Below are 23,074 nucleotides of genomic sequence, written 5' to 3' on the forward strand. Positions count from 1 at the left end.
ATGTTCTTAAGCATTACTCTCTGTTTCTTATATCTTGAAGAAAACTTAATAATGTCTATTTTTTGCAATCCCAGTGCAATAAAATTTATTGTTTGTGATATAGTGCAGAGGGTTAGTACTTGGCTTCCTGTACTGGAAGTGTATAGTTGAAGATTATATTGAACTATTTTTACTTTAAATAAATCAGCTCCTCAATATTAATCAAATAGCATGTACAGTAACATGCAAGTTAATCCAGACATAACACAAGTAAACTTTTGTTTGTTTCTATGTTGTGTCTACACTGCTTGATCACACCCATTCTTCAAGTTGTCTGTGCAATATGAGATTATTATTCTATGATTATTTAGCAGTTTTCATGTTATAATTAGTGTTTTGTGAAAGTTTATTTCAGTTTTATTACAAAATCATATTTTCATATGTATTGTTTTGCGTCTTGAATAATGTATGTAACTCCAAGAAAGCATTTGAAGATTGTTTCTCTTTCTGAGTATACCAGTATGACACGACAAAAAGCTTCTGAGTGTGGTTGAACTAGGAACAGTAAATGCGGTTTTAAAACAATTTAAACAAACCAGTTTCTTTTCATCTAAAAGGAAAAGGCAAATCCGACCGTGAAAGAAAAACTACTCCAACACAGGATCACTTATTAGTGAGAAAAAGTAAATTTGATCCAAAATTATTTGCTGTAGACTTATATTGAGAATTAGCTTACAGTTGTACAGATCTACATACGACAACTGTTAAATGCAGACTTCCTGCAGCTGGATGGAAGCTCAAAAGCTCCAGAGAAGTCTAGATAAATGCTATTTTCTGACACGTCTCATTTTTATGTTAAGGGGTAAAGTGTTATGTTAGAAAAGCATCAGTTTGAGATACATAATTGCTCATAACCAACAATCAGTTAAACATCCTCAAAAATTTTTGTTGGGTTGTTCCCCATTTAAAAGCATTGTTCATTACTTCCAGTAGACGGTATGTTGAAAACTGATGGATATATCAAAATTCTGAAGGAAAGAGTTTGTGACACAACTTCATAACAAATTTCCACATGGCAATAGAGTGTTCCAACATGATTTAGAGCCATGTCATACTGCCAAAAAAGTGGAAAAGGTTTTTGAAGAATGAAACGTTAAAGCGCTCCCATGACCAGGCAACTCCCCAGATTTAAACTCAATTGAAAATCTTTGGGTAATAGTCATAAAACGATTCTCAAAAATGGATTGTATCACAAAAATTGATCTTAATAAAGTAATAATATCGCTATGGTTCACGGTGAAGAAATAAAATCGATAATAGAATATGTAGTACACTAGTTGAAGTGATGAATAAAGGAGGACATTTTAAGTACTAGATATTCACAAATTCTACAGGTATGATTTTTTTCTAAATAAAGTTATTTTTTATTAAATAACATCGTTGTTCAGATTAAATTGCACAATACTGTTCTACATATGTAGACAATTATTTTGCGACATAATTTTTGTATTATGCTTTTTCTTGACTACTCTATTGTTGGATTATTACCAACACGTTTTTTGAATGGCATCCATATACTAGACTGAATGGTTTACTTGATTTTACTAGATTTTGGTGGTAAGTTTATTCTGATTTCAATTGAAGGTGTTTACAGATACATTCACTCATGAACAGGTTTCATTGAGCCTAATTTATAAAAGTTGTATGAGAAATGTGAAGGGTACTAGGGTATTACATGATTTAATGAATAATCAATTATTTTATAATTCAGTAATGAAAAAAACAGTGGCTACACTTTTTATACATTAAGAGTGTATATCTTTTACTGCAATGTCTATTGTTTTGCTAAAATTTAAAATTCGAATAGTTTTTCTTGAGGGTTTTAATTCTTTAATAACTCTCTCTTTCTGTGAGACTATACTCAAAATATATACACAAACACGTGGAGTGAGAGAGAGTGTGTGTGTATACATAAATTGTTTTGTGATAACATTGTCACTAAATAAATGACGTGATCAAGAAGACATTAAAGTATATCATTACTTCAATTAAGTAACAATTATGTGAACATAAAAATGCTTTGCAATTTATTTTAAAAAATAACTTTAATTACATTAAATAATAATGATTAAGATTGATGTTTTATAACATCATTTGATCATTTAGAATATATTTGTTTCTGTATGCTGATTACAGTATAACTTCAAGGCATAGTATTAACTTATTTTCCTGCAACGTATGAGTATTAGCTATCTTCATAAAACCGATGATCGTATTCTGTATAAGTTTTTATTGAATAATAAGTAAATGTGAATTTTATCGTTTACATTTAACATTTCCTTATCTTTATTTTCATATATTATCACAATTTTTTGCTACAAGTTGTATCAAATGTTATTAAAATCTGTAATCTACGGGAACCTTTTCACTGAATGTTGCTTCATCTGTTTATTAATTTAATTTAATTCACATCAGAATTCATTCTCTGAGACATTCCAGTGTTGTGGAACTATCAGGTTGTAATGGATGCAATTTATCTGTGATCCTTTCTTTTTCCTGTTTAGCCTCCAGTAATTACCTTTCAGATAAATACTTCAGAGGACGAATGAGGATGATATGTATGAGTGTAAATGAAGTGTAGTCTTGTACAGTCTCAGTTCGACCGTTCCTGAGATTTGTGGTTAATTGAAACCCAACCGCCAAAGAACACCGGTATCCACGATCTAGTATTCAAGTCCGTGTAAAATAGCTGGCTTTACTAGGACTTGAACGCTGGCACTCTCGACTTCCAAATTAGTTGATTTACGAAGACGCGTTCACCATTACACCAACCCGGTGGGTTATCTTATTCTGAAAGTTACAGTAATCTGGAACGTTTTTAAAGTTGTTGAAGGGTTTCCACACTTTTGACTCGCTCTGTATAATTTAAAAAAAAAAAAAAGATTGGCGGCTCTCATAGATTTAAAAATACAATTTTTATGGCATATAAAACGTACAGAAATGAAATTTATGGAAAATTTTAATTCCTTAATTTTTAAGGAATAATTAATAATTTTTCTGTCTACTGCAATTAAACTAACTCCATAGACGTATTGTTAATCTTCTGGTTTTAACAATTTTTATTGCGTTATATTTTTTGAAATTTAGTTGACCGTATCCTTTTTCGTTTGTTGATAATTAAGTTAGTCTTAAAATATCTGGTTTTTTTGGTTTTTTTTTTAATACATCCGCACCGTGTAGTTTTTTGTGATTTATGTATTTATTATTACGTAAGGTACAGTTTCGAAAAAGAACTAAAAATACTATTAGATTCACACAAAATATGGAATATAGAAAAATAAATATGGAGGAAACTGATTTAAAAGGATGCAAAATCTATATTGGAGTTTGTTAAATTAATTAATTATGCATTACACTTACCTATCGCGTAAACCATTGTAGTAAAATAGTGGATATTTTTTGACTTTTGTAATAAACAAAGTGTTTTAACTTCCACACAAGTTAACGTTAAATTTATAAAAGATTTTTCTTTTAATAAGTACGTTCAATAGCTATTTAAAATTCTACTAATAATTAGAGAAATTAAAATTCTGTATTAATAATTGTTATATTTTTAAATTTTAAAAATGCCATTTCTGTAAGGTTGTATAAATTACATATAATGAACATTTTTTTTTTTTTTAATTTATTTTCAATTATTTACATGAACTAAATCATTCTCATTAAACTGATGCATTGTAAATATACTTTACTTTTAATTAAAGTAATAACGTTTCATTAGTCGTTTATTCATTATTTATAAATATCTCACCGTAATTTTCATGTAGAACGTCATGTTAAAATTAAATTACGTCACTTATAAAACTATTTTCATCGTAATTACATAAAACAAACATTGATGTCCTTTTAAAATGAATTAAATTACAAAAGTATTTGTATTTGCAAATGATTTCTTGGTTTTAGGAAATCTAAACTTTTTAAAGAATTATTCCTATTATGATTAATATAACTTCCAACTAACGGTACACTACACCGTTTTGTACTGTGCCCGTTATGCGGCATCGCGTCGGAAATTTAAATTTGGGGCTAACATCAAAAAATCTTTTAGGGAACAATATGACGATGTTATCAAATTTCTTGCTATTTCTTAAGGCCGTAGATATATATTCTGATATATGATAATTAATAAAACGTATTTCGTATATTTACGCCGTTTAGAGTATGCCAAATGGGAATTTTGTTGTTTTAAATTAAATTTTTAATATTGTATTTCATTATGGTTTTTATTTAGCCTTTAGTAAGCGGCAGTAGTACGGAAATAGGGGTACGGTCGCCATTTGTGACGTCACGCCATCTTGGAAACGTGTCACGACTGACGTCACTAATTCAAGATGGCGGTGGTCGGCCATTTTGGATTGGATACTATAAAAATTACTCCGAATAAAAATAAAGAGAGACTTTTATTCTGTGTATGAAAAAATGGTCGCATTTCCATACCACCCAAGAGGTAGCAACCGCGGCGCATTGATTTTTTTTTTAGAGTGATATCTCTCCCCAGTAGACCTACAAAACACTCATCTACAAAAAATATCTTCATGATATATCTTTACAAGACCGCGATACGATAGACATCAAACGCAAACGATGGATACCGATAAACTTGCACAACAGATCTATTTGAAAAAAAAACCGTTAACTTTCATGTATATATGCGAAACAATTGCAAGTCTACCAGTATCCATCATTTACGTTTGATGTTTATCGCATCATGGTCTTGTAAAGAAATACCATGAAGTAACTTGAAAAAAATGTTTCGCATACATAAGTTGTATAAATAAAAAAATATCTAAACACTCTCCTCACCATTTGCAACATAATCCGATAGTAGATAAATCTATTACCACATCATGTCGCGGGCCTTGGAACCACTACATTCAATAAATGTAATTAAATATCGGTTTCTATCTTGTTTTCTTTAAAAGAAAACATTTTAAAAAACTACAATAGTTACAGTTTTTATTGAATGGGGGTTTAAAGTGTTTTTTGTTTTGTGTATGTATGTGTAATTTTGTGTTGTTTGTTTAATGTGTTATTGTCCTGAAAAGGACGGCTTAAATAGCTACCTGTTAATCATTATTCGAATGCTACATCGAAAGCTTTACCAATTAGTCCTTTATATACGAGTTTTAATTTCATAGATACCATTGTTTCTAATTCATCCTCATTAAGCGTTTCGGTAAAACGTCTTGGTAAATAAACGTTAAATGGTTGTTCTTCTTCGCCATCTCGTAAACGACATACTATGCTCTTCCCATAACGTGTAGCGATTTTCCCTAACCATACAATTTCATAAGGTTTACCGATAATGAGATCACCAACGCTTTTTGTTTCGAAGTTGGTAGCAACAAGTCGTTTATTCAATTGATGAATAAAATCTTTTCTGTTGCAGTCAGTCATGATGATGTTGTTTGTCCAAGAGTTAGGGTGATTACGAATGGCTATTTATACCCACACATTTGCTTATCAACATCCGCATTCGGTATTCCAAGAATCGACGATTAATATTTATTTTAATTGCTTATCAAGTAACAACATCCGGTTGAGCCAATTATTTTTTCTTATCAAAGCCATAAATTATTTTTATTCTTATCGTCAGATAAATAATTCCACGAATCGTATTTATTTTAAGTTCTTATCTACTAATCACATTATTTCTTATCAACGCTATAAATAATTTTTTATTCTTATCGTCACGATAAATAATTCCACGATTCGTATTTATTTTAGTTCTTATCTACTATCCACATCCGGTTGAGCCAATTATTTTTTTCTTATCAACGCGATAAATAATTAAAAATAATTTTTTCTTTCCAATTAACCGCATACGAACAAGTTTGAAATTGCTTATCTAGAACTTGTATTATTCGGTCGTACAAACTTTAATAAACAATAATAATATTGAACACCGAAGACCTATAAAGAAAAAAAAGAATAAAGCAAAAAAGACTGCTAGACAAAATTATGATTACATACATTTAAGAATTTAAAGCCTCTCGGGTAAAAGTACATTCGCGTTGTGAGATGATGAGAGAAATTTTATAAGTCTCTTAAAAACCTTTACCACCACCACAAAAAATACATTTGTTCGAGTTGCGTTTCCACACCACCCAAGAGGTAGCAACTGCAGCGTGTTGAGATTTTTTTCATGCGAGTGATATCTCTTCCCAATAGGCCTACAAACACTCGTGCAAAATTTTACAAACTTATTTTTATATCCTCGTTGAACTCGTCAACGTCACCGTTGGCGAGTTTTTTCTTTCCATAATAAGTTAATTTCATCGAATGATTTTTTAAAACGTTAATTCATTGTCGGAAAATCTGTTTGTATACGTCTTTGGTAGTAAGATTTAAAAGCTGTCCGGTTCATCCGATTCGCTGTCGAACAATATTACGCAAATACGGAGTTCGCCGTATTGAGTACATTTTTCTCTCATTTCCAACAGTACGTAGCTCACACCAATATCAAGATCGGTCATCCTCCTGAACGGTATCTTCTTTAGAAAACAATATTCATCGTTGAAAATGTTAATAAATGCTACGGTGCCCATCTTAACATTCACAGTGCTCGCACTCGAATGGCAATTGCAAGTGTGATTTACCTTTTTACCCCCTCTTTCCACGACAATTTTGCAAAACAACCGATAGAGTTCGTTACGATCGATAACTTTACAGGCGAACGGACTTTCCCATAACACTTTGTATTTATTCGTACGTACCATAGCGTGCATTCTTTTCACGTTTTCAATAATCAATTCGCACGAACATAAGTATTCTGGTAGACCACGTCCGCAGTAGTCGAATTTCTTACAATCGAAAGCATGTATTTTGTCAATATCATCGTAGTGAACAGAGTGGGTGGCAAGCATCATAAAAGAATATTTGCAAACATGCGATGCAATAAACCTCAATTCGTTAACCGAATCGGTGAAAGGCCTCTCCATCATCATTATACTTTACCCCTCCCTATTATAATGAATATAATGTCTACACAAGCCGTCTACAGTATCTATTTTTAAACTGTCTAAATATTCTTGTAAACTGTCGTGAAGTTCAGCGTAAGTGGAGTCGTAATTGAAAACCACTCTAACCGTATTGAAACGGTGTATGTCTGCGGTAATACTTGTTGCGTGAGGAAACGCAGCAATTGTACGTTTCATAAGATGACGCAACGTTCTTACGCGATGATTCGGAAAAAATCTAATCGTCCACACCGATGCGGCTATATCAACATCCATTGCTAAACTGCGGAGGAATTACATAACGGAAGGTCTTTTAAGGGGAAAAAAGTAAAATAGGTTTACTGTAAAACATTCTCCTCACCATTTGTAACACAATTGATAGTGGATAAATCCAATATCATATCACGTCACGGGCCTTGGAACCACTGCATTCAATAAATGTAAATAAATATCGTTTTTTTAAAATTAAAAAACAATAATTATTTACAATTTATTGTATGGGGGTTTAAAGTGTTTTTTGTTTTGTCTATGTGTGTGTAATTTTGTGTTGTTTGTGTAGTGTGCTGTTGTCCTGAAAAGGACAGTTTGGGAAAAACGGAGAGGTGTTTAGTTAAAATAAATTTTTATATAGCCAGTCACTCCTTGTCTACACATCCCACATGGAAGGTTGTGTTGAATTAAATAACGAACACAATCTATACAGAATGTGTGACCACACGATAGTATCGCTGCTCCTACAAGTGCACTCAGACATATTTTACATCGCAGCGTACTGGTCAAATCTTCATCACGTATAACACCTCGTTCTACTGCACATTTCAGATTTCTTAATGCCTCACTAAGCGATTCTAAAAAGGGTATGTCTGCACCCTTCACACTGGTGATATTGCGCACTAAGTTCCTAATACTGGTAGCCACTCTTGCTTTAGCAAGTTTGAATGATGTCGATGTTCTTTCACCCATGTTCGTCTAATGTGCAGCTGTGTTGTGAAGTGAATGTTGTAGTGAGCGGAGCGACAAATATATATACCTTATCAGTGCTATGGACTCTGTACTTCCTGTTATTTCCCGCTTGCTATTTTTACAAAATTAAATGAAAAAACGGTTACGTTTCCACACCACCCACGAGGTAGCAACCGTGGCGCGTTGAGATTTTTTTTACATGAGTGAAATCTCTCCCCAATAGGCGTACTGTAAAACATTCGAATCTTTTTTTATTTTTTTAATTTTTTTTTTATAAGTGTTTGCAAGTGATTCAGAGCAAGCATAAATACTATTCCTGGCATAAAACCAAGATGGAAGGCAATAACTATAATTGAGATCTCTAACCAAAGATGTTGATTCATCAACATCTTACAGCAGACTGAACTCTACAGCGGTACTCGATGTGGAACAACATTTTCAAACGAAAGCGGTACGTTTTCCTTGATGCAGTTTTGACAACGAGTTGAGTAGTGATGCACATCCATCCTTTCGTTACACCAACAACATTTTACACACAATTCGTTAAAGGAATAGTAATAACCGTTTTTTGCCAATTCCTCTTTGTTTTCCGCGTTTGTGTTCGCAAACGATCGTAATCGGTCGGCTTCTCTCACCAGATCCAACGGCGTTTTGCACATCTTCAACCACTCCATGTAGAAACAACCGGTTTGTAACGCACATTTTCCACTCTCCTTGTGCGTGTGGTACGGACAATTTACGATATAATTTGAATTCGGTTTCGGTGCGCCGTCCGGTATTTGACGAACATCGTTATGAAACCGTCGCAAAAATTCCACTTTCACCCGCCCTTTGGTGTGTATTGTGGCAAAATGAGAACATAACGCCTTCATGATATCGTCGTTGTATACGACTTCGCCGTAATTCCAATCGATTTTGTGAAAATTCCTCTCCAACCATCCGGCCGTCCGTCTGTATTTAGATGTCATCTCGGACTTTGGGTACGGTGATCGAAAATGAAGAATCATATAGTTTCCATGACCGACAACAGCAAGTTCCTTAACTATAAACTCGCCTCATTTGCCGAGAAAGCCGTGATACTCGATAACTCCTTCCATGACGATCGCTCATTCGTGTATGAGGACGGCGATATGTAACCACTGACGATGTCTATGAAATCAAAATGATGGTGGGGAATATCCCTTCGTTCTCCTCCCCCTTATCCGCCTTCTTTGTGTCCTTCTTCTTCTTCTTCTTATTGGTCTTGGTCTTTGTGATCGTCTGTTCAACTGAAGAAGGCTTATCATAAGATTTTTTACGTGGATTTCTCCTTTTTCGGATCTTCGTTGGTTTCGATTTCACCTCCTTCTCAGTCGGTTTCATAACGTCAGGATGGTTTTCGATGTTATGTAAAGATTCGTTCATGAATAGAAACGATTGAACGTTGTCTGGCGAATAAAGACCTCCTCCTTCCATGCCGGATGCTCAACAACTACTGAATTATGTACGCAGTCGGATTAAGCCTTTTTATACTACCAAAGTAAAAGTGGTGGGGGTAACCCCTCTACCTCTTCTTCTTCTTCCTCGTTTAGAGGACCATCATAGTCATCATCATCATGTGCATGTAACGTTATGTTAGGTAATGAGATTTTGGTAGCGTTTACCTTTGGTAACACTGTTGTCCTCGCTGAAGGTAATGATGTTGCATTCATTATGGTTTTCTTCTTCAATGTGGTTTTATTGATATTTACCTTTGGTAATACTGTTGTCTTCGCTGAAGGTAACATTATTGCTTTTTCTGAAGGTGGCGATGTAGTGATGTTGCTAACTACGTCAGCAGACAGGTTTTTCGAAGATGATGGTGGTGATAAGGTAGCGTTGTAAAAAATGGACAACACCTCCACAGACGATGAATTACACCATACTAACGGTATGTTAACCGGCGATTGTGTAGAAAAAGTCAAGCTACACCGTATCGGTTTCATCGTTGTACAAGATTCATGTGAAAAGTCGCCCAGTAATAGTGTTACAATTATACCAACTGCTATACCTGTTTTAAATACACTCAATGTTATCAACCATTTCGTAAACCGTCGCCACATAGCTAATATTTGCTTTTTACCTTCCTTTCCCCGTCCATCCCCATCGCCTAATTGATCGATTTTAAATACCTCCCGCATTACATAATTTTTTTCACTATTCCAGTGAGCGGAATGTACATGACGATGCTATCATGTATAATGATAGGCAGTCGTGTTGGCCGGTATATTGTTTTTGGTATCGAAATCGATACGTACATCTACTGTTCCTGTTTTAAACGATTCGTTCTGACGGGAACAGTCGATAACTATTAACGGTACACTGGTCTTGAAATCCGCCAAACTGGAAGCGGGACATTCGTCCTCCGGTTTGTTATAATAACCGGACCGAAAGCTGGCGAACATTTCGTACATCATATTCACATCTCTCTGTAGATTGTCGTACGGATAGTACTGCGAATTCAAATACAGACGAACGTTTACCAATTCGCACATATCGAAGTGCGTCAATGATTTTGTAGCTTTATCTTTTTTGTCCATCTGTAAACCGAATATCACGTATCTCGGTTTCTCCGTTTGCGCACATGTTTTTACCGTCCATGAATGTATGTTTGTTTGTGGTAGAGCCGGATATTCGTGGATTTGCCATGTACGAAAAGCAATCGCTAACGGTCTATCTCGTTCTCACTACCTTCAACAATTGCAATCGCATCGTATCGGCAACGTGAACATACGGAATTTTCCACGCTATCTTAGTCACTTTCAACTTGGAATCAGGCGCCTCTTTGGAAGACACTAATGCGTTCACGTCGCTGGAAGATCTAAGCAAAACCAATTCTTGTTTGACGTTCAATATTATATGTTTGTAGTCTTCGGCAAAACCCATCAGCATACGCAGCGGTACGTAGAAGCAAAATCTTCCCGTGTTTTCTTCCAAATCGAACTTATCCGACGTTTTGAACTTCCACCCGAAATTTTCCAAAATATTTTCTTCACTTTTACGCAACGAAAGAATATTCTTTATCGTTGTCGTTATTCCTAACTTTTGTACGAGACACATTTCCGTGCCGTTTATCTCGTATCGTATCTCCTCGAAGAGAAACGGTATTGCGTTGTTTGCTAACCACGATTCCGTTGCCTTTTTATCGCCTGCTTTAGTAGTTAACGCCCCTTCGACCATCAAATAGCTTTTATGCGGTAACGTGTACACATCTTGTTGGTGTATCGGTATTCGGATTTCATCGTTGTTGTTGTAAGTCGACGAAGCGTACGGTAGATGGGTATGATATTCGTACTGTGTGATCGTGTTGTCGAACGAAGCACTTTCACCGACGTCCAACATATTCGCTCCTATCGCTGCCATTACGATTCACTAAAACTGTAAAACCAAGTTTTCGAAGAAACAACACGTTACGCGATGTTAACGCTTTGGTGTTTGCACGTCGACTGATCGGTTTGCGTGTCGTTTCGCTACTAGTACCACCGCTATTGTATATTAACCCCATCTATTGGCTTTCCTTTTTACTTCGTTTTCCTTTGTAAATGCAATCTCACCGTAACGGTTTCACCGCGAAAATTTATCGGTTTTCCGTCTTGATCGGTAAACTTTATAGCGATATCGTCTAAGCTATAGCGATATCGTATTCACCGGTAGATAGATTATATTCTTGGCGATTCGATTATTTTGAAACCAGGCGGTACGCTTAGCGTGAATTCGTGCAACACGTGTCCCTCTGATCCGTTCGTATAGGAGCCTCGTATAAGGTTGCATTCGACCCGTACGGTGTTCACGTTGTTAATGGCGACTGGCTTCGATGACTCGTGCCATATATTCGCCGTCAGATTAGTTTTCTCGAACCCCAACAGCGGTGCCAAACTATCTTTTGATGTCAAATCGATTGCGGCACTGCATTTAAGTTCGAATTTTAACGTATTGTTATTCGGACGTATTTCCACTTATGCAGAACATGTTTACCTGTAGGCTGACGAATCACGACTGAGAAATTCAAGACATAAATGACCGCAGATAACCGTGTTTATACTCTGTCTGGCGTTATAATTGAAATTTATAATCGAATCGAGTGGAAAATAACGCATCAATTCGATAGGTGGACGCAGATTACCGAAACTATCGAAGTAGTCCACCGTCCGTCCACGTTTTCTATAACATACCCAGTGTGTTCCATGACCGGTACTGCGGTCAAGATTAACTATCGCAGTTTCGTTAGTCTTCGGTTGTGTGGGTAATGCGTCCAACATGAAGACCCCTCGAAAATCGGCTATATTTAGTCTTCTCGCGTACCACATTAGTTCTATGTTCGATAGCGGTCGCACTGGTATTCCCTTTATTGGAGACGACGACGACGACGACGACGTTTTTTTTTACCGCCCGTCCCCGATCCGGTCAAAGGGTAGGGCTTATGGTATAATCCCCGCTCTGCAGCACCCGCTTTTCGTTTCATCATTTCGACAAGGCGTTTTATATTATTCCTTTTTGATCGTCGTCTTCGTCTTCGTACTCTTCCACCGCCGAACCTTGCTTTTAACTTCATCGCGTTTGTAACCGCCAATGCCGCGTAGCCTTTTCCGCGATACTCGAGTCCTTAGCTTTAACTCTTTCCCAAGCGCTATCGGCTAATTTACGATCTGCTGCCGCTCTTCTTTCGTTATCGCTGTACGTTGCGTATGCGATATCGTGTTCTTTACAAGCGGCGTCCAACTTGTTTACACCGGGATCGCCTCTCTTTAATCGTTTTTTTAAATTCGTTCCCGGTCCGCAGTACTGATATCCCGGAATATGTAACTCTATCGGTAATAAATCGATCCCTTTGTTTACCACCCACCGTACCCACAACTTTTTTGACACCTTTTAATGCTTTATCGCCAATATAGGATCCTGCAGCTCCTGCTGTTAGAGTTGTTAACAGTCCACCGCCTCGTTTAAGACTGGCTATTCGTTTAGATCTTCTCACCTTACCCTTTCGAACGGGAGAACATTTTGACCTCCTCACTCTTGCCATGTCGGATAGACAATGAACTTGTTTACGACATTCTACCATCTTACATTGGATCCGTGTTCGGCAATCGTACCATATTCTTATTCACATCATCCTCTTTCGTTGTCATCTTATCTGTTTTTGAATCCGAGACCGGGGGATGTATCATATTTTTATTCACATCCTCAGTCTTCATTGCCTTATCAGCAATCGGAGGACGAACCATATTTTTTGTCGCATCCTCGTTCTCCTTTGCATCTATACTATTTAGATCTGTGTTTGCAGAATTGCTTTGGTGATGATTGTCAGCGGTTAATATACGCATAAGCGATTTTTGATTTAAGTTTCTGTTAGCGTTGTCGTTAATGTTTAATAGAAATTTGTAAAACTTAAATAGTGTGTCATCGATATAACCCTTATTCGTATTAAGTAATTTGTGTATATGTAATTGCATATCGTCCACGTAGGACTTTGTAGCGAGATCGGTGCTACTCTTAGGCATGCCAGCGTTAGTGATAACAGATTCTCTAGCGTCGACTATTTGCTTTTCATCGAAAAGTTTTTTTCGTAAATAGTTGACAGTAACGACGTCCGTCTTTTCGACAGGATCACCGACTCTACATATTCGCTTATTTTGATAATTGACTGCGTTGACATCATCTGTAAAAATACTTGCTAAGAATAAATGATTTTAGATCGCTATGCATTACGTACTCTTCCGCCAACTCTTCCTTCAATTCATCCCTCATTATATCGACATATCCTTTGGTCGCGAGGTCGGTCAACTGTTGAGGCGATATGGCGTTTGTTATAACACTTTTTTGGGTATCCACAATTCCGTTTTTAATCGTTAAAATCCCATTTTTCACTTTGTCTACGTATGACTATGTAGTGAGATCCGTGCTATTAATTGGTGCACCAGCATTTGCGATAACGCACCCTCTCGCGTTAATTGTCTCATTTTTATCGAAAAGGTTTTCCGTAAATAGTCGACAGTTACGACGTCTGTTTTTTCAATTGGATCGGCGATATCGCACAATCGCCTCTTTGAAAAGGAGAGTGCGTTGTTGTCCATCGGTTAAACCGTCGGTAAGTATTATTATTCAATTCGCTTTGCTTTACGAACATTTTCTTAACGTGACCAATTGTTGTACCATCATCATCTTCAACAGGCGATCCGACGTTGCACACACGTCTTTTTTTGATATCGAAATCTCCATCGGCGGTTTTGTCAAACGTTTCGACAATCCGAGTTTGTGGTGGTTGGGCGGTTGCACTCCCAACGCGAGAACGTCCGAACTTGTCGATACTCATCTTCAGACTGTTTAAAATAAAAAGTTCCCTGTACTACCCTCCTTTATGTATCCGCCTTCTTGCAGTTCTTCTATGATCGAAACTATTTCGTTATTATGACCGGTATGATCCGCACGTTTCGAAGCCAATAAAAGTCGCAGTCTATCGCACAGTTCATTCGGATCGTCCCAGTAAACGTAATCCGGTCTAACAGTTTTCTTCGCTCTCATCAACAGACCCGATCCGGTTATTGGACTTTCGTCGTCATGACCGCTTTCCGACGAAAGATGCGTAAGGAAACAGTCTTTTGATAATATTCTTGTACTTTAACGATCGACTGGAAATTATGCGACCGGTATTTTGACTTTTATGCGCCTCAGTAGTTTCTAATATTTTCTTATAATTATTTAAATCTTTGGTTGTATAATCTACAGGTTCGTTCAAAAAAATCAATTGACCTTTGGAACCGCTATACGTCTTGTTGTCGATAACTATTTTGTTTCCTTTGAACTGGAATGGTTTTGTTCCGATCATCCATTGATCGTCAATGTTTTTCACTCCGTAGACGTCTATATTTTTACCTTTATCCGTTACGATCAGATCCCAGAAATGTTTTGCACGATCGCCTAACGTTTTCGGTGTCGACGGGTCTACAGGTTTGACGAACTGTTTTTCCGACGACGGTGTTTTAAAGAGTCTTCTCATAACCGTCGGTGTCTCTTCCACCTCCTCCTTTTCACCCACACCCTTTGCATTCTCTTCTTGATCTTTTTTAACATCGTACTTTTGTTTAAACGATTGATTAAGTTCTCGGAGCGGTTCGACAATAGGCTTAAACTGCTTTTCCATTACTTGTTCCGATTCCGTTATTCCTTGCGTAATAGCGCGATGTTTTCGTTTAATCGAATCTCGTATTCTATCGATTTTCATTACCAACTTCGCAGACGGCGACGATGGCATATCGACCTCGTTCTTGTTCGACATCGCGGTTACGAATGATCGGAAAACAGTCGATCACATCACCATCCTAGTTCCACCGATCTAAAGAACACTGCGTGTTTTTTGGTTCTGCGTAGGAAACGTATAACATCGATTAACGAAACATTCATTCTCGTCGGACGGCGATTGGTATTGCACAATTCGCGGTAATATTGCGTCACACCCTGATCGATAGACGGTATCATCAGTTTTGTGCTTGTGTCTTTAAAGACAATAGCCCTTTTTACATTTCCAACCCACAGCGGGATATCCACAACCGTTGAGTGATCGCGTGGCGGGACCTTTGTCAAGTACCGTGTGGAAAGTCGTCTGATCGGATGACGGTCACCTTCCGAATGTAAATGCAACAGATAACTATTCAACAACCAAAATTCGTCCGGTTTCGCGCCTGCATATTCGCACCATTTTCGCAGCAGATCTTCGTTTTGGATTTCAAACAGTTCGCGTCGTTCGTTGTACCTCAATCCGAACGCATCGGCGTATAATCGCAACGTAGGTAGCGCTTCGTTTAGAAACTCGCCGGAAAAGAGCGCCTGCGCCCTGTTGTTCACGATGTCGAACGGTAATCCTCCTCGTCTTATCGGTAATGTTTCCGGTACGTCGTCGGTAAATTGTACTCCGTAAGCCGTGTCCACAAAACATTTTCTACCGTATGATAACGCTAAGCGGTACAACGTTTTGGGCGATCTGATCGGAATAGTTCGTTCCGTGATCACTATACAACATCTCGCTCCTTCTAGACGACTACCGTATTCAAAAATGTGCATGTAAACGTTTGTGTAGTCCATAGATGCATGACGGTTTCGAAGTTCCAATAAAGGCTTTTTGTACACGAGCGGAGATGGTCTAAATCTTGAAATAAAGTTCCATCCGTGTCGGACCGTTGTGTTGAACATGTTTTTATCGTAGATCACCAGTTCAGATAGGCATCTCGTACTTTTCGCATTCTTCTAAAAAGTTTAACCATACGCTTATTGAAAATCTTGCCTTCGCTAGTAATCATCAAGAGAACGACCAACGGATAGACACGATTCATTCTTTTTACATGTCGCCAGCATCGTCGGTCTTTATTTTCACAGTAGTTCACTTTACGACAGACGCAGTTACCGCAAAACTTCTGACGGTCGCTAAAATATTTGGAACACAAGTTGTTTTGCGGTTTTTGCCTAAAACGTATCGCGTTAGCGTACGGTATACCGTCCTCGTAGGTGTGTATGCTTGCCATTGTTACCGACTATCAACTGATCTCTTTTACAAAAACATCAAAGCCTACTCTATATCGTCCACCGTCGATATCGCTCTCTTTATCCACAACCAAAAATCCATGAGGTTTTCTCCATGCAACACCACACAGACTTTTAAACCGATCGAATTTCATATCGGTATTTACATGATCTTGATATATGTAACGTAAGTTGAGATCGTCTTGTTTGAATATAAGAAGGAGATTTGCGTTGTCCCGTACAAGGTGCTTCCCGGCACTGGAATATGTCTGAGTCAAATAAAAGCTGTCGATGTTGTTGTGTCGTCCCATCGCAAAATACTTGCGAATATTATGTTGCTTTTCGCAAGGTACATCGTCGAAAAATCATTATCGAGTTCGGTTCCGCTTCGTCGGGTGCCATCACATGATCGTTTTCTGAGTATGCAAAAAAGCCGATCTCCGGGACACCAGTCGTGACTTGTTCTAGAAACAATATATTATATTTATATTATATTTCGGTTGGTACAGCGATTTCGAAAACATGTAATTATTTTTGAATTTTAATCCATCGGGGGAGAAGGGAGAACAACAAGTTAAATAGAACATTTGTTTTTCCGCAATTAGACGGTCCGCAGATAATACATCTGATTGTATTCGGTAGAAGAGGACCATGACGAGTCCTTTTTCCCTCTCCTCCTCCGGCCCCTGTATATTCGTCGAAGTTTTCAAGCGTAATATTACCAGCCTGTTGACGTTCCAACCTCATGTTTGAGACTGATCAGTTCACCGCACCAAATCCCCCTTATGTATCCAACTGTTGTGTTTACCGTCGAAACCTTGCCACTTTACAAATAGCTTATCGCCTTTTCTTCGTAAGACTTTCTCGACTAAATACACATTATTTGTAAGGTTAGTTTTAGTGAGCTCTTCAGCGTAAAATTTACCGCTCACCACCTCACCGTGAACATCGATCAACGTGTAAGTACATGGTTGCGTATTATCGTGTACCTTATGTACGATAAATATTTCGTTCGTCCAATTCGGTAAATATCCTTTGGCGAATGTCTTTTTAAATTTGCTTATACGCACTCGATTGCCGACATTGAATTTCGGTGAAGTAGACTTTCGATAGAGTACCGTATTCAATCGCCGTAAAACAGCGGGTTGGTTTCGCTTGTTTACATCTTTCGGTTTCATTCCGATAGTGCGATGACTGGTGTTGTTGTATTTTGCGATCAATTTCGGTAGTAATTCTAACCACTTGTAGGTTCCTTGTTCGGTAAATTTTCTCCACATCATCGTTTTCAGTGTTCGATTAAATCGCTCGACTATCGACGCTTTTTTATCCGAATGTATGGAATAGTGATTTATATTGTACGATTGTAATAGTCGTTTAACCGTCGGATTGTAGAACTCTTTACCCAAATCGGTTTGAAAATGCCGCATCTTGTGTTTATCCAAAATAGGTTTGAGTGCTTTAGCGATCTCCGTACCGGTTTTAGTTTTAACCGGTACGGCGAATGCTAGTTTAGAAAAACAATTTATCATCGTCAATATGTATCGATATCCTTTGTTTGATCTAGCGTACGGTCCCATTTCTACAAGGTCAGCTTGGAAAAGATCAGAAATATTCTTCAGTTCGACACGTATTGTAGGATAGTTTCGTCGAGCCTGTCGGTGAAGCTCTTTAGCTATTGACGCCTTGACGTTCATTGTTGTACTGACCGGATTTCGTGTGTTTGGATAGGAGTAGGAAGAAAAAGGATCTTTATTTCTTTATTGTTTTTTTTTACCCGCCTTACCACTCTTTATTGTTTTTTTTTACCCGCCTCACCACTCTTATATCCCGGCCTTGGCACCGGCCGTGTCGATAACAATGATAAATCATTAATCGATCTACACATGTGTAGATCGGTTAAAGATTTAATGTGAGCATTTAAAAAAAATAGGGTTCAAATACAGAGATAGAAGAACGATTGCTAACATTTACAGGAACCAAAGAGCAACAGTAATAACCAAAGAGCAACAGTCAGAAATATAATTTGTTTACATCAAAAATTTAAATGTCAGGAAATATTTTTGAAAGTATATGTTTGGAGTGTCGCTTTATATGGAAGTGAAACTTGGACGATCGGAGTACCTGAGAAGAAAAGATTAGAAGCTTTTGAAATGCGGTGCTATAGAAGAATGTTAAAAATTAGACGGGTGGATGAAGTTCATAATTTAGCTATTTAATTTTGTAATATAACCTTTTTATAAGGATCTCTTTATCCAGATTATTTGGATCGATTCAGCATTAGGATAACTTTACTTAATTTTTTTATTATTATACATTACTTATTTTTTTTTTTAAAGAAAACTAAACAATCTTTATTTCTTTTGTAACATTATTTAAATGTTTTTAATTTGAAATTGGTACACTATTATGAAATAAACATTAAAATATTTAATTCTGGATTACCTGAGTCAGATGACATTAATAGATTAACTGGATTGTCATTAAACTGGATCGTTTTTGGTCATGTCTAGTAGGAATGAAAAGGATTATACTGTAAAGAGTAATTTTTATTTTGCGCTTCTGTGTTGATCCAAGTTTTCCTGTGATTTTCCATGTGATTCTTTAAGGTAAATGATGGTAGAGTTCCTTTCATTAAATATAGACTATTACAACTACTGTTCATTCCTGACGAAATAAATATTCAGATCAATACATAATTTAAACATTATGTAGATATGTCAGAAAGGGGTAATGTGCTGTTCCACAAAAAAAAGAGCTGCTTCAGCATTTGCCTCAAATTAACTGAAACTGTGATAATAGCTTGACAGAGCAGGATCATAAAAATATAATTCTTATAGTCATTAATCAGTTGAAACTGCTTGATCTCAATTTGATGCTATTCAATTCTTGTTCTTTGCTGATCTTTTAACTTCAGTATATTGTATTACATTTGACATCCAGAATTACGTGTATCATATATTTCAATCCTTACTTCATCTGCTGTTTTTACCTTTTGTATATTACTTTGGAGCTAAAACAAGATGTGTTAATATGTTCGACCATAACCTAGTTAACTTTTCTCCTGTTTAACCTCCAGGAATTACCATCAGGTATTATTTCAGAGGAGGGATGAATGAGGATGATGTGTAGTGTGTGAATTGTAGTCTTGTACAGTCTCAGGTCAACAGTTTCGGAGATGTGTGGTTAATTGAAATCCAACCACCAAAGATCACCGGTATCCACGATCCAGTATTCAAATCCGTATAAAAGTATTTGAATGTTAAATAAGGACTCTGTATAAATAAGGACTTGAATGTTGGAACTCCTGACTTCAAAATCAGCAGATTTGCAAAGACATGTTCACCACTAGACCAACCCGGTTGGTCAACTTAGTTCACCTAGAAATAGTTACCTTCTCATTTTAATTTTTAGATCTCTAGATTTTTAATTTATTATATTTATGGAAATTATTTATGGACACAATTTTTATATATTAAACAAAGATGCAGAAATTTCTGAGTTTTTGTTTTAAACTGGCTCTATTTAAAAATTCATTGACAAAGTATATTTTTATTATGTTGGAGGAAGATGTGTTAAATAGGTCAGTAATTTATTCAAAATATCAATAGAGGTGTAATCAGGCAATTTGTTTTTAAAAGTTTTGTGAAATATGAATGGCTTGCATAATTTGGTAGAGGTGGAGTGTTTTACTGTTTATAAATTATAACACATGGTTAAGTACTGTATTTAATGTATTAATTATTAATCGGTCTACACAGCTTATATTTATCGGTGCCAAATAATGATGATAGATTATTTTTATATCTTGGAAACTTGTTCAGAGTTTTGATGGAACTCCAAGAGATAATATTATGTTTTAGGTGAGAATGTATATATTACAAGATCAACGCAATGTATGTAGTTCTACAGCTAAAAAAAATAGTAGTTATTTTATTGTTTTGATATAATGTAGTTTTTAGATCATTGGTTAGGGTTACAAAATCTTGTATGCCAATGTAGAAATGTGATTTCAGAAAAGATTATATTTTGTAAACGAGATAAATATGTATGTATTTCACATAATTTTTGGATAATAATTTAATAAAGTGTTTTTATTTATTTTTAAATATAGGAATACTGAAAAAAGATATGTATGAAAAAATCTTAATATATTTTATAATAAAATAAATGTTTTGAAAACCAAGAGTTATTATATATAATACATTGGGGTTTATTAAATATTCATTTATTAAATTGATATATAATAAATTCTACTAACAGTGACAAAGTTATATTGGAAACATAAATGGTAATGAAAGCACATATTGTTTATATTAATATGCTTTAATTTTTTATAGGTACGTATGATTGTGTCTTTGTTTGGGCAAAAACTGAATTTTAAGTCCCATTGTAAATTTTTGCCCTTTAGATTTCAAGAAAACATTTGTGTCTTTATATCCAATTTTCATTTATACAGGCCAAGGAATTTGAAGATGTGGTTATAAGATATAACAATGTAATATCGAAATATAGCTGCTATATTTTATCCTGAATGTATTTATTTGAAAGGTGATTAGAATTCTAATATATGATTCCATAGATTATTAGTTATTATCCAGGTGTGTATTGTTTTACCCCTTCTATGGTTGGTAAAAACATTTGTCTTCAATTTTTCCCCTTAATACTGTTATAATTCGGAGTTAGCAAAATTGTAGTTTCTTTTAGAATTTTATCACTAAATAAATGGGAATTATGAAATCCACAGGTAATTTAGCTTCATAAGTTAAAAGACAAACCTCAGTCGTGTTTTCATTAAATATTTGAGTTATATAAACTGTACTCATTTCAGTTCTTACAGTAGGTTAATAGAATTAGGGAATATAACTTTAATTCTGTTCTTAAGATTGGTTTTTAGAAAATCCATAGGGATCTTTAATTTTCAGCGCAAAAAGTAAAATTGCAATAAAAAAAGTACATCTAATGTCAACCAAAATTTTTTTTATTTTGAAGTTTATAACATTGTACGTTTAAAAAATATCATTCATATGACCTCCACGGCTTTGCTTATATAGCCAAGTATATCAACAAAATTTTGCATGACTTTTACACAAATCAACTTTAATTCCACTAATATCGTGTCAAATATTATTTCCTTTCAAGTCATCAATAGTTTACGGTTTGTTGCTATAGACTTCATAAAAGTCAAAGTCAATAGATAAAAAATCATGAAAGTCTTAAGTCACACTCTATTTTCATGGCCAATTTCATGAAATTATCAAATCACCAATTTTTTGACACAGTAACTGAATTGTTTCAGCAGCTGTGTTAAATGCATCAGCATCCTGTCAAAACTACATACTCAAATCAAAATTTTTCAAATTTGTAAACAAAGAATCACAAATCGTAGCTTAGCATTCACCATTTACTGAAAGAGAATCTCCTTGCTCATTTTCAAAAAAAAGGCCCATTGATGCGATCAGCCCATAATCCACACCAAACAGTGATTTTTTTCCAGATTTAATGGTGGTCACTGTTGAATTATTTGTAGATTGGAATCATCCCAAATACAGAAATTTTGCTTTTTACAAAGCCATCAAGTCAAAAATGAGCCTCATTTGAAAAGATGATCTTTTTTTATTAAAATTTGGATCTGCTTTGAGCTCCTTTAGAATCCAATCAGCAAAAACCTATACAAAGAATGATCACAGGATCATTCTTGAATTAGTTGGGTCTTATAAGGTTGTAACCAAGATCTTAACGCAAAATTCAACATCTTGTTGAAGAAAGGCCCAATTCTTGTGGGCAGTGTGAAACCAATAAATTTTGATTCTCATGAATACTTGCACCTACAGCCATAATATTCTTTTGACTTCCTTGCATTTCTTTTGTGAATTGGTGATTCAACATCAAGGAGAGAAAGTGCTCTTCAAATTTTTTAATCAAACTATGAATTGTGCTTTTGTTTGGCCGATATGCACATTATAAATATCGTGAAGTGCATAATAAGTAGCTATAACTGATTCCATATTTTGATAATAAATTTTTATGATTTGTAAACATTGGGGCTCATGATGATTGGTCATAAACTACTGAAAACAAATGGCGCTTAAGACTTTTTAAAAAATCATCATCACCACCACAATCTGTCAATTTTTTGTGCTCAATTTGAAGGACTCCATATTAATATAGAATAAATAAATAAATCTCAGGAACGGTCAACTTGCATCTGTACAAGATTACACATACAAGTAATACCTTACGGTAGTTCCAGAGGCTAAACAGAAAAAAATAATAAATAAATATTTAGCCCACCGGGCAGGCTGGTCTAGTACTGGTTAACTTTCACAAATCAGCTAATTTTGGAGTAGAGTTGTAAGGTTCAAATCTTAGTAAAGGCAGTTACTTTTATACAGATTTGAATACTCAGTATCGTGGATACCGATGTCCTTTGGTGGTTGGGTTTCAATTAATCTCACATCTCAGGAATAGTCGACCTGAGACTATACTTCATTGATACATATCAATTACATTGATTACATTGATGCATATCATCATCACTTATCCTCTGAAGTAATACATTACAGTGGTTCCCAAGGCTAAACAGT

At 35.7% G+C, this 23,074-nt stretch overlaps 2 protein-coding genes across 8 annotated transcripts in view; one reads left to right on the forward strand and one right to left on the reverse strand.

Annotated features, from left to right (window-relative positions):
- LOC142332841 (facilitated trehalose transporter Tret1-like) overlaps positions 1–3,486 on the reverse strand; it is a 66,420-nt gene extending 62,934 nt beyond the window's left edge. The window contains exon 1 of the mRNA XM_075379481.1: positions 3,400–3,486. The gene's annotated coding sequence lies outside the window, so the exon portion shown is untranslated. The remainder of the gene's footprint in view (positions 1–3,399) is intronic.
- LOC142332836 (EF-hand domain-containing family member C2-like) overlaps positions 1–23,074 on the forward strand; it is a 367,638-nt gene that overhangs the window by 116,805 nt on the left and 227,759 nt on the right. The gene's annotated exons all lie outside the window — the stretch shown is intronic.

Source organism: Lycorma delicatula, chromosome 12 (assembly GCF_047948215.1).
Source record: "Lycorma delicatula isolate Av1 chromosome 12, ASM4794821v1, whole genome shotgun sequence".
In the NCBI taxonomy this organism is placed as follows: domain Eukaryota; kingdom Metazoa; phylum Arthropoda; class Insecta; order Hemiptera; family Fulgoridae; genus Lycorma; species Lycorma delicatula.